Source organism: Oncorhynchus gorbuscha, linkage group LG18 (assembly GCF_021184085.1).
Source record: "Oncorhynchus gorbuscha isolate QuinsamMale2020 ecotype Even-year linkage group LG18, OgorEven_v1.0, whole genome shotgun sequence".
Classification (NCBI taxonomy): Eukaryota; Metazoa; Chordata; class Actinopteri; order Salmoniformes; family Salmonidae; genus Oncorhynchus; species Oncorhynchus gorbuscha.
This window is the reverse complement of record NC_060190.1, coordinates 21,828,692-21,839,054: the sequence shown is the minus strand read 5'-3', so window position 1 is coordinate 21,839,054 and position 10,363 is coordinate 21,828,692.

Here is a 10,363-nt window from a genome sequence, read left to right as displayed (position 1 = left end):
GGCATTCCTGCAGTCATGATGTAAATGGGGTGACAGGTAGCCTAGTGATTAGAGCATTGGACTAGTACCTGTAAGGTTGCAAGATCGAATCCCCGGGCTGACAAGGTAAAAAGCTGTTGTTCTACCCCTGAACAAGGCTGTCATTGAAAATAAGAATATTTTCTTAAATGACTTGCCTAGTAAAATAGAATTGCACAGTCCCTCAAATTTTGAGGCATTGTGTTTTGTGACAAACTGCACATTTTAGAGTGGACTTTTATTGTCCCCAGCACAAGGTGCACCTGTGTAATGATCAAGCTCTTTCACCACGTGATTTGGAAACCTCTATTCACCTTTATATTATTCCTTATATAGAGGCATGTTGCACACTGTTTAGTTTTGACAAGAAACATTTTTAGAAAATCACTTTAAAATGCAATAGTTCCTTCACCACATGACCTAGACACATTGAATAATGACCCTAAGCACACAGCCAAGACAACGCAGGAGTGGTTTTGGGACACCTTTGAATGTCCTTGAGTTGCCCAGCCAAAGCCCGGACTTGAACCCAATCGAACATCTCTAGAGAGACGTGAAAATTGATGTGCACCGACCCTCACCATCCAACATGACAGAGCTTGAGAGGATCTGCAGAAAAGAATGGGAGAAACTCCCCAAATACAGGTGTGCCAAGCTTGTAGCGTCATACAGAAGAAGACTCAAGGCTGTAATCACTGCCAAATGTGCTTCAACAAAGTACTGAGTAAAGGGTCTGAATACTTTTATAAATGTGATATTGAATTTCTCTATTTTTTATACATTTGGGGTATTGTATGTAGATTGATGGGGGGGGGGCAATTTAATCCATTTTAGAATAATGCTGTAACGTATCAAAATGTGGAAAAACTCAAGGGGTCTGAATACTTTCCGAATGCACTGTATAAAACCGATATTTAGAATTCAATCTTGTGTTCGTTTTACACATTTGAAGATTTCAAATGGCTTTCTGTGTAGAAGATAAACTGGACAAAATCAGTGTTAATGTTGCTTAATGAAGCGGCCAAGAAAGTACCGCAGTAAAAAAAAACTAATTGGGGATATTGGTTTGATATTCGGAGTTAGCTCGTCAATACCTCTTTGACGGGCGGTTTTAAGATGATTAGGGTGATGTATCTAGAATCAGATGATGATAGAAAGCAAGGTACAGCCTTTTAACACCCACAAGAATTACATTTAAAAATGTGATTGTTTATTTGTAATTGATTTTATGTAAAAATACGAACTCAAAAAACATAAATAGGCTCTATGATCTTTCTCACTCATACACAAACTACCGCAGCCTACTTGCATGACCTAGAGAGCTAAAATCAATTGCAGCAAAGTGACTGATGTCCCTAATGCATGATGCATCCATTAGAATTCCCATTTTAAAATTAACAGATTATAAATAAATATAAATTTGAATGGCTTCTGATCTACATGTGCTAGAGATCTATAGAGAAGTGTGTTGTGTTCCTTGACGTCTGTTATTATAGTGACTTTTCTAAATGACTCCTCTTTGATTGTCTAAAAATATTTATCCTATTGGAGCTATGGCTATAAATTGACGTACAGATCAAATTTTCAATAGCTTCCAGTCCAACATATACAGTTGAAGTCAGAAGTTTACATACACTTAGGTTGGAGTCAATAAAACTTGTTTTTTTAACCACTCCAAAAATATCTTGTTAACAAACTATAGTTTTGGCAAGTCGGTTAGGACATCATTTGGCAAGTCGGTTAGGACATCTACTTTGTGCATGACACAAGTAATTTTTCCAACAATTGTTTACAGACAGATTATTTAATTTATGATTCACTGTATCACAATTCCAGCGGGTCAGAAATTTACATACACTAGATTGACTGTGCCTTTAAACAGCTTGGACAATTCCAGAAAATTATGTCATGGCTTTAGAAGTTTCTGATAGGCTAATTGACATAATTTGAGTCAAATGGAGGTTGACCTGTGGATGTATTTCAAGGCCTAGCTTCAAACGCAGTGCCTCTTTGCTTGACATCATGGGAAAATCTAAAGAAATCAGCATAGACCTCAGAAAAATAATTTTTGACCTCCACAAGTCTGGTTCATCCTTGGGAGCAATTGCCAAACGCCTGAAGGTACCACGCCCATCTGTACAAAGAATAGTACGCAGGTATAAACACCATGGGACCGCGCAGCCGTCATACCGTTCAGAAAGGAGACACGTTCTGTCTCCTAGAGATGAATGTACTTTGGTGCAAAAAGTGAAAATCAATCCCAGAACAACAGCAAAGGACCTTGTGAAGATGTTGGAGGAAACAGTTACAAAATTATCTATATCCACAGTGAAACAAGTCCTGTATCGACATAACCTGAAAGGCCACTCAGCAAGGAAGAAGCCACTGCTCCAAAATCGCCATAAAAAATCCAGACTACAGTTTACAACTGCACATGGGGACAAAGATCGTACTTTTTGGAGAAATGTCCTCTGGTCTGATGAAACAAAAATATCTGGTTGGCCATAATGACCATCCTTATGTTTGTTGGAGGGAAAAGGGGGAAGCTTGCAAGCCATCCCAACCGTGCAGCACGGGGCAGCATCATGTTGTGGGGGTGCTTTGCTGCAGGAGGGACTCCTGCACTTCACAAAATAGATGGCATCATGTGGTAGGAACATTTTGTGAATATGTTGAAGCAACTCCTCAAGACATCAGTCAGGAAGTTAAAGCTTGGTCGCAAATGGGTCTTCCAAATGGACAATGACCCCAAGCATACTTCCAAAGTTGTGGCAAAATGGCTTAAGGACAACAAAGTCAAGCTATTGGAGTGGCCATCACAAAGCCCTGACCTCAATCCCATAGAAAAATGGTGGGCAGAACTGAAAAAGTGTGTGCGAGCAAGGAGGCCTACAAACCTGACTGAGTTACACCAGCTCTGTCAGGAGGAATGGGCCAAAATTCACCCAACTTATTGTGGGAAGCTTGTGGAAGGCTACCCGAGACGTTTGACCAAAGTTAAACAATTTAAAGGCAATGCTACCAAATACATATTGAGTGTATGTAAACTTCTGACCCACTGGGAACGTGATGAAAGAAATAAAAGCTGAAATAAATCATTCTCTCTACTATTATTCTGACATTTCACATTCTTAAAATAAAGTGGTGATCCTAACTGACTTATAACAGGGATTTTGTATTAGGATTAATTGTCAGGAATTGTGAAAAACTGAGTTTAAATGTATTTGGCTAAGGTGTATTTGTAACGGATGTGGAACGGCTAGCTTAGTTAGCGGTGTGCGCTAAATAGCGTTTCAATCGGTTACGTCACTTGCTCTGAGACCTTGAAGTAGTAGTTCCGCGGCTTTTGTGGAGCGATGGGTAACGATGATTCGTGGGTGACTGTTGTTGATGGTGTGCAGAAGGTCCCTGGTTCGCGCCCGGGTATGGGCGAGGGGACGGTTTAAAATTATACTGTTACATTGATGCTGTTGACCCGGATTACTGGTTGCTGCGGAAAAAGGAGGAAGGTCAAAAGGGGGGTGAGTGTAACGGATGTGAAACGGCTAGCTTAGTTAGCGGTGTACGCTAAATAGCGTTTCAATCGGTTACGTCACTTGCTCTGAGACCTTGAAGTAGTAGTTCCCCTTGCTCTGCAAGGGCCGCAGCTTTTGTGGAGTGATGGGTAACGACGCTTTGTGGGTGACTGTTGTTGATGTGTGCAGAAGGTCCCTGGTTCGTGCCCGGGTATGGGCGAGGGGACGGTTTAAAATTATACTGTTACATATTTAAACTTCCGACTTCAACTGTACATGTATAACCACTTGATGTTTGGTCACTGACCACCCTCCTCCATTACAAATGCTATTTTTCATTTATTAACTGATTTCCCATTAATATTTCCTGTGATAGATATCATTTTCAATAGATCACTGTCCATATGAGCTATAGATCTACAATGTGGTGGGTTCTTCGACCTCTCTTATAAAGGGTACACCTTTTATTTTTTCAAAATTCCTGACCTGTGGTTATTAATTAATGTACATATTTCATTTTCAATAGCTTCCTGTCCAAATGACATGAGTGTGGTCTATGGCATTTCAGATTTCAATATGATAATTTATCAGAAAGTATTTTGGATGTACTACTTTTTAAAATGAACTTTAAGAAGTAAACCATTTTTTTCAAGGTTAGCTTTAGTGTATACTTTTTTCCAGTATGAAGTAATTGGTAGCTTGGTGAACTATGTTTTCACAGTAGCTTCCCCGACATTGTCCTATCTTTTTTCGGAACCACCAACAAAAAAGCCAGAAATTGTACGTTTATTGAGAGCTAGAAAGTGAAATAGTGCCATCAACATGTTTTTACAATTACACAGTTTCAAAAGTATAGCACACATTGAATTTACTCATTGAATTTAAGTAGTTATTTACATTTTAATATGCAATTAACATTTTTGCATTCTATTTTCCTGAATTCCAAAACGTTTTATGTGCAAAACAGTGAATATATAAATGCTATGATTTATATATTTTGAGTGGTTTTAAAGTCAGTCTTTAGGGGTGTTTAATAAGTAGCCAGAATGCAGAATGACTGTTAGATGAGTTTCTATTGCTAAATTTCAACATGTTTATGAAGACTTATACCCAACTGTTAATGTGAATTTACAAAGGATTTTTGTAGGTTTTCAGATTATTTTGTGATTTTAAATTAGAAATGTGTGACATTTATGTAATTACTGTATTTGATATTTATTAGTATATTTATTTCCCAAATTGATAGGTTATTTAAGCAATAATGCACGAGAGGGTGTGGTATATGGCCAATATAACATGGCAAGGACTGTTCATTTAGCACAACGCAATTAGAGCAGTGAAAATAAATTATTTGTCATACCTGTGGTATATGGTCTGATGTACCACGGCTGTCAGCCAGTCAGCATTCAGGGCTCGAACCACCCAATTTATAATGTATATTAGGTACTTTAAAGTTTAATAAACATATGCACACTTTGTACTACCTTGTCTCTATTCCTTTTGAATTGAGTCATTATCCATTGAGTCATCGTTTACCAAATTGTGGGGTGCAACCACTTGGGGCGGGGAGAGGTAACTTAACTAAATTGTTGCACCTACTCGAGCAAATACACTAGTTCTATAGAGTATCCACTCAGATCTATAGGGTATAGGGTCTAGGGGTAGACTTGGGATTAGACCATACACCACTTCCAGGACCATTCGGTGTGTAATACTACATTTCTAACCATATAGGCTGCACAGTTCACTTCATGCAGAGGCAAGTCAGCATTTGGGGTGAAGGAATTTAATGTTTCAGAGTGGTCATAGTGACCTTAAACAATGAAATGTTAGTTTTAAAATGTGGAAAGGAGTGGAAGGCAAAAAAAACAAAGCGAGTCATTTAATTACTAGTTACTTTTCTCTTATCTTTATTCATATTTTTTGAAACTGCACTGTCAGTTAGGGGCTCGTAAGCAAGCATTTCACTGTAAGGTCTACACCTATTGTATTCGGCGCATGTGACTAATAAAATGTGATTTGATTTGAGTATATTGACTATTGTATCATAATGGAAAAGGAAAGGCGTAGAGCTCGCTCACCATTAAAAACTTAAGCAAAATGTTTCAGGATTCATCAATGGCCTTCGTCGAAACAATGACACAGGCGGAATGGAAATGTACGTTGGTCATAGGGATAAGGGAAGACTTTAAGCAAGGAAACAGAGGTTTGGCTGTCAATACAAGTAGGTCGACAGGGTAAGCGGTACTGTAGTCAAAATAATAGAACACAAATCACAAGAGGGTAAAGATTTGGTGGAATCTTTTGGAATTGGTAGAAAAAAACCTAGGTTGGAAATATACGATTGAATGATTTTATTATAGTGTCATGCATCTTCATGATGGCCTGCCTACATGGGCTAATAAGACATAGTTGTATTCTTGTATCCAAATAAAAGTATCATACTTTTATTTGCACACATACCTACATACCTAATTGCATTCCTACTGAAATTAAAACAATTGAAAAGCAAAACAAAAACATTTCAGCTATACAACTTATCTTGTCACGCCTTCCAAGCTTTAGAAATAAAATGAGTTCTGTTTTTTGTTGTTGCATTTTTTCAAACATGGTTTCTCTTAAATCATCATATAAAGTACAGTAAAATACTTGTCGTCCGCTTATGCCATAGTTTGTACATCTCAACATACTGTATGTTTATATGCCCCTTTATGTATCCTATGGTTCTGACTTGTTGTACTGGGAGTACACTGTAAGAACGGCCCATGTTCTGAATTCTGTCACTGGCCGATGAGCACTGATACGTGTTATTTATAATTTCTCTTCATCATTTATCTTCATATGACAGGGATAAAAAATAATTTGCCAGTAGATTGTCAACTTCATTCATGATGATGACTGCTGATCAGTCCAATCAAATCTACTGTACATATAACGTAATTTGATGTAATTTTATCTGTGGCCAATGACCTTGAACCTTCTTGGAAGGGCACTTGTAATATAACTCTATGGCAGGACACAAAGGGCTGACATTTTGGATGTCTACCCTTACAAAGGACTTAAACTTGGTGATGACATACTATCCCAATGAGTGACAAAACACCAGACATGCCACCAGGGGACTTTTCTCAGTCCCCAAATCCAGAACAAATTCAAGAAAGCTACAGTATTATATAGAGCCCATATTGCATGGAACCTCCTTCCATCTCATATTGCTCAAATAAACACCAAACCTGGTTTAAAAAAAACAGATAAAGTAACAGCTCGCGGCACAACGCCTCTCCCCTATTTGACCTAAATAGTTTGTGTGTATGCATTGATATGTAGGCTACGTGTGCCTTTTTAAAAATGTATGTAGTTCTGTCCTTGAGCTGTTCTTGTCTATTGATGTTCTGTATTATGCCATTCTGTATTATGTTTCATGTTTTGTGTGGACCCCAGGAAGAGTACAACAGCAAATGGGGATCCTAATAAAACACCAAATACCTAACACTGAGCCAATCATGGTGCAATGCCTATATTTTCTGCTGGCTCGCCCCACCACCACAAACGCATTAAGCTATGTTGAAACGCCTGCATTCTGGAGCTGCCTTACTGGAGAAAACAAAAAGAGACCATGTGTGTGTGCAGCTTTAATAACTAAATGATAGTTTTTTACATTTGATATGTATTAATGCCAAAATAACATACAAAACAGAAAAGCCTCCCCCAAAAAGTATGGACATTTTTATTTTATTATTATTTTGCTAAAAATATGGGGCTCAAAACAGGTGGGACTCTGCCCTGAATGACAGGTCACCACTGTGTACAGTGCATTCGGAAAGTATTCAGACCCCTTCCCTTTTTCAGCATTTTGTTACACAATACCCCATAATGACAAAGAATTTTTTTTTTTTTTCAAATGTATAAAATAAACTGAAATATTACATTTATATAATTATTCAGACCCTTTACTCAGTACTTTGTTGAAGCACCTTTGGAAGCCTCAAGTCTTCTGTATGACACTACAAGATTGGCACATCTGTATTTAGGGAGTTTCTCCCATTCCTCTCGGCAGATCCTCTCAAGCTCTGTCAGGTTGGATGGTGAGCGTCGCTGAACAGCTATTTTCAGGTCTCTCCAGAGATGTTTGATCGGGTTCAAGTCCGGGCTCTGGCTGGGCCACTGAAAAACATTGTCCCAAAACCACTCTTGCGTTGTCTTGGCCGTGGGCTTAGGGTCGTTGTCCTGTTGGAAGGTGAACCTTTGCCCCAGTCTGTGTTCCTGAGAGATCTGGAGTAGGTTATATATGCCATTTAGCAGACGCTTTTATCCAAAGCGACTTACAGTCATGTGTGCATACATTCTACGTATGGGTGGTCCCGGGAATCAAACCCACTACCCTGGCGTTACAAGCGCCATGCTCTACCAACTGAGCTACAGAAGGACCACAGGTTGTCATTTGCCCCGATCCAGACTAGGCTCCCAGTCCCTACCGCTGAAAAAAATCCCAAAATTTCCAGAAAAAATAAATAAAATGTTTTTGCTTTGTCATTATGGGGTATTGTGTGCAGATTGATGAGGGGAAAAACTATTTAATCCATTTTAGAATAAAGCTGGAACCTAACAAAATGTGGATAAAGTCAAGGGGTCTGAATACTTTCTGAAGGCACTGCAGACCTATCACAAGAAATATGCTTATGAAATCAGGGAATCGGTGAACTGGAATTCTAAGGAATGTAGCATGGATAAGGTGTGTGTGTGTGGAGGGGGTGTCAGTGACTTCATATTGTGGTTTTTACATTACCAATGGATGGGAAGCTTTTGAATAGTATCCTTGTAAATGGGTCAAATATAGCACAGTAGTTACAGGTAACCAATAAAAATGTTGGGCTATTTAGCGACTGAAGGTCCTTTGCAGTGTGTGTAATATTCGTATAGGGCTAATCCTCCTCGATGGGAAAGACAAAACATTTATTTGCTTACATGCAATCACCGGTATTGCACTTTTACGACGGTCCCTAAAACACCTTTGCGCTAGAAAAGGTTGTCCAATTGATTTAAACCTGAAATTTTAAAATTACCCCAGCAATTAGGTTTCAAGTTACTGAGTAACAGAAAATAAGACATTTACAGGTGAGGAAACTTATTTTCGCATTCACTTTTCCTATTGTAAACAAATGAGATAGATCAAGTACAGTATGCTGAAGTATTTTGGTCTATATTGTCTTTCGTTATTTGTCAGACACCAGTAAGACTAGAGGTCGCCATTGGCGTCGGCGAACGGGGATCCTAATAAATCAAATCAACGGTGCATACAAGGTAATGTGGATGGAGAAGTAAATGCGTTGTTTTACAATGACCATCAGGGTGTACCCTTTCCATGCATACTAAATGTTTGATCTTTTGGTGACTTGACCTACATTGCATACTCTATGACTATGATCATTGCGCACGATTTATGACCTTTGGGGGGGGGTTCTTACAAGATTCAAGATTCTTGAGTTCAATATCCAAAAGGGCTGTAGCTTTCAAATGATGTAACTTTCTATTTTATGCAGCCTCTTCCTGGTGTCCAAACAAGATTAACTGTTTTAAAAAAAATGCTTTTATCTAAACGGAACAGTACATCATACAACACTACATATCTACAATACAAAATGTATAATACAATATTACAATGTATGTGTGTGTAGTGTGTGTGCGTACGCTTGTGTGTGTGCCTGTATGTCTCTTCACAGTCCGCATTGTACCATAAGAAATAGTTTTAAAACATTTTAAACCTGATTTTACTGCTTGGAATATAGTTCCATGTAGTCATGGCTGTAATGTTTTTACATTTTACATTTAAGTCATTTAGCAGACGCTCTTATCCAGAGCGACTTACAAATTGGTGCATTCACCTTATGACATCCAGTGGAACAGCCACTTTACAATAGTGCATCTAAATATTTTAAGGGGGGGCCTGAGAAGGATTACTTTATCCTATCCTAGGTATTCCTTAAAGAGGTGGGGTTTCAGGTGTCTCCGGAAGGTGGTGATTGACTCCGCTGTCCTGGCGTCGTGAGGGAGTTTGTTCCACCATTGGGGAGCCAGAGCAGCGAACAGTTTTGACTGGGCTGAGCGGGAACTGTACTTCCTCAGTGGTAGGGAGGCGAGCAGGCCAGAGGTGGATGAACGCAGTGCCCTTATTTGGGTGTAGGGCCTGATCAGAGCCTGGAGGTACTGAGGTGCCGTTCCCCTCACAGCTCCGTAGGCAAGCACCATGGTCTTGTAGCGGATGCGAGCTTCAACTGGAAGCCAGTGGAGAGAGCGGAGGAGCGGGGTGACGTGAGAGAACTTGGGAAGGTTGAACACTAGACGGGCTGCGGCGTTCTGGATGAGTTGTAGGGGTTTAATGGCACAGGCAGGGAGCCCAGCCAACAGCGAGTTGCAGTAATCCAGACGGGAGATGACAAGTGCCTGGATTAGGACCTGCGTCGCTTCCTGTGTGAGGCAGGGTCGTACTCTGCGGATGTTGTAGAGCATGAACCTACAGGAACGGGCCACCGCCTTGATGTTAGTTGAGAACGACAGGGTGTTGTCCAGGATCACGCCAAGGTTCTTAGCGCTCTGGGAGGAGGACACAATGGAGTTGTCAACCGTGATGGCGAGATCATGGAACGGGCAGTCCTTCCCCGGGAGGAAGAGCAGCTCCGTCTTGCCGAAGTTCAGCTTGAGGTGGTGATCCGTCATCCACACTGATATGTCTGCCAGACATGCAGAGATGCGATTCACCACCTGGTCATCAGAAGGGGGAAAGGAGAAGATTGATTGTGTGTCGTCTGCATAGCAATGATAGGAGAGACCAT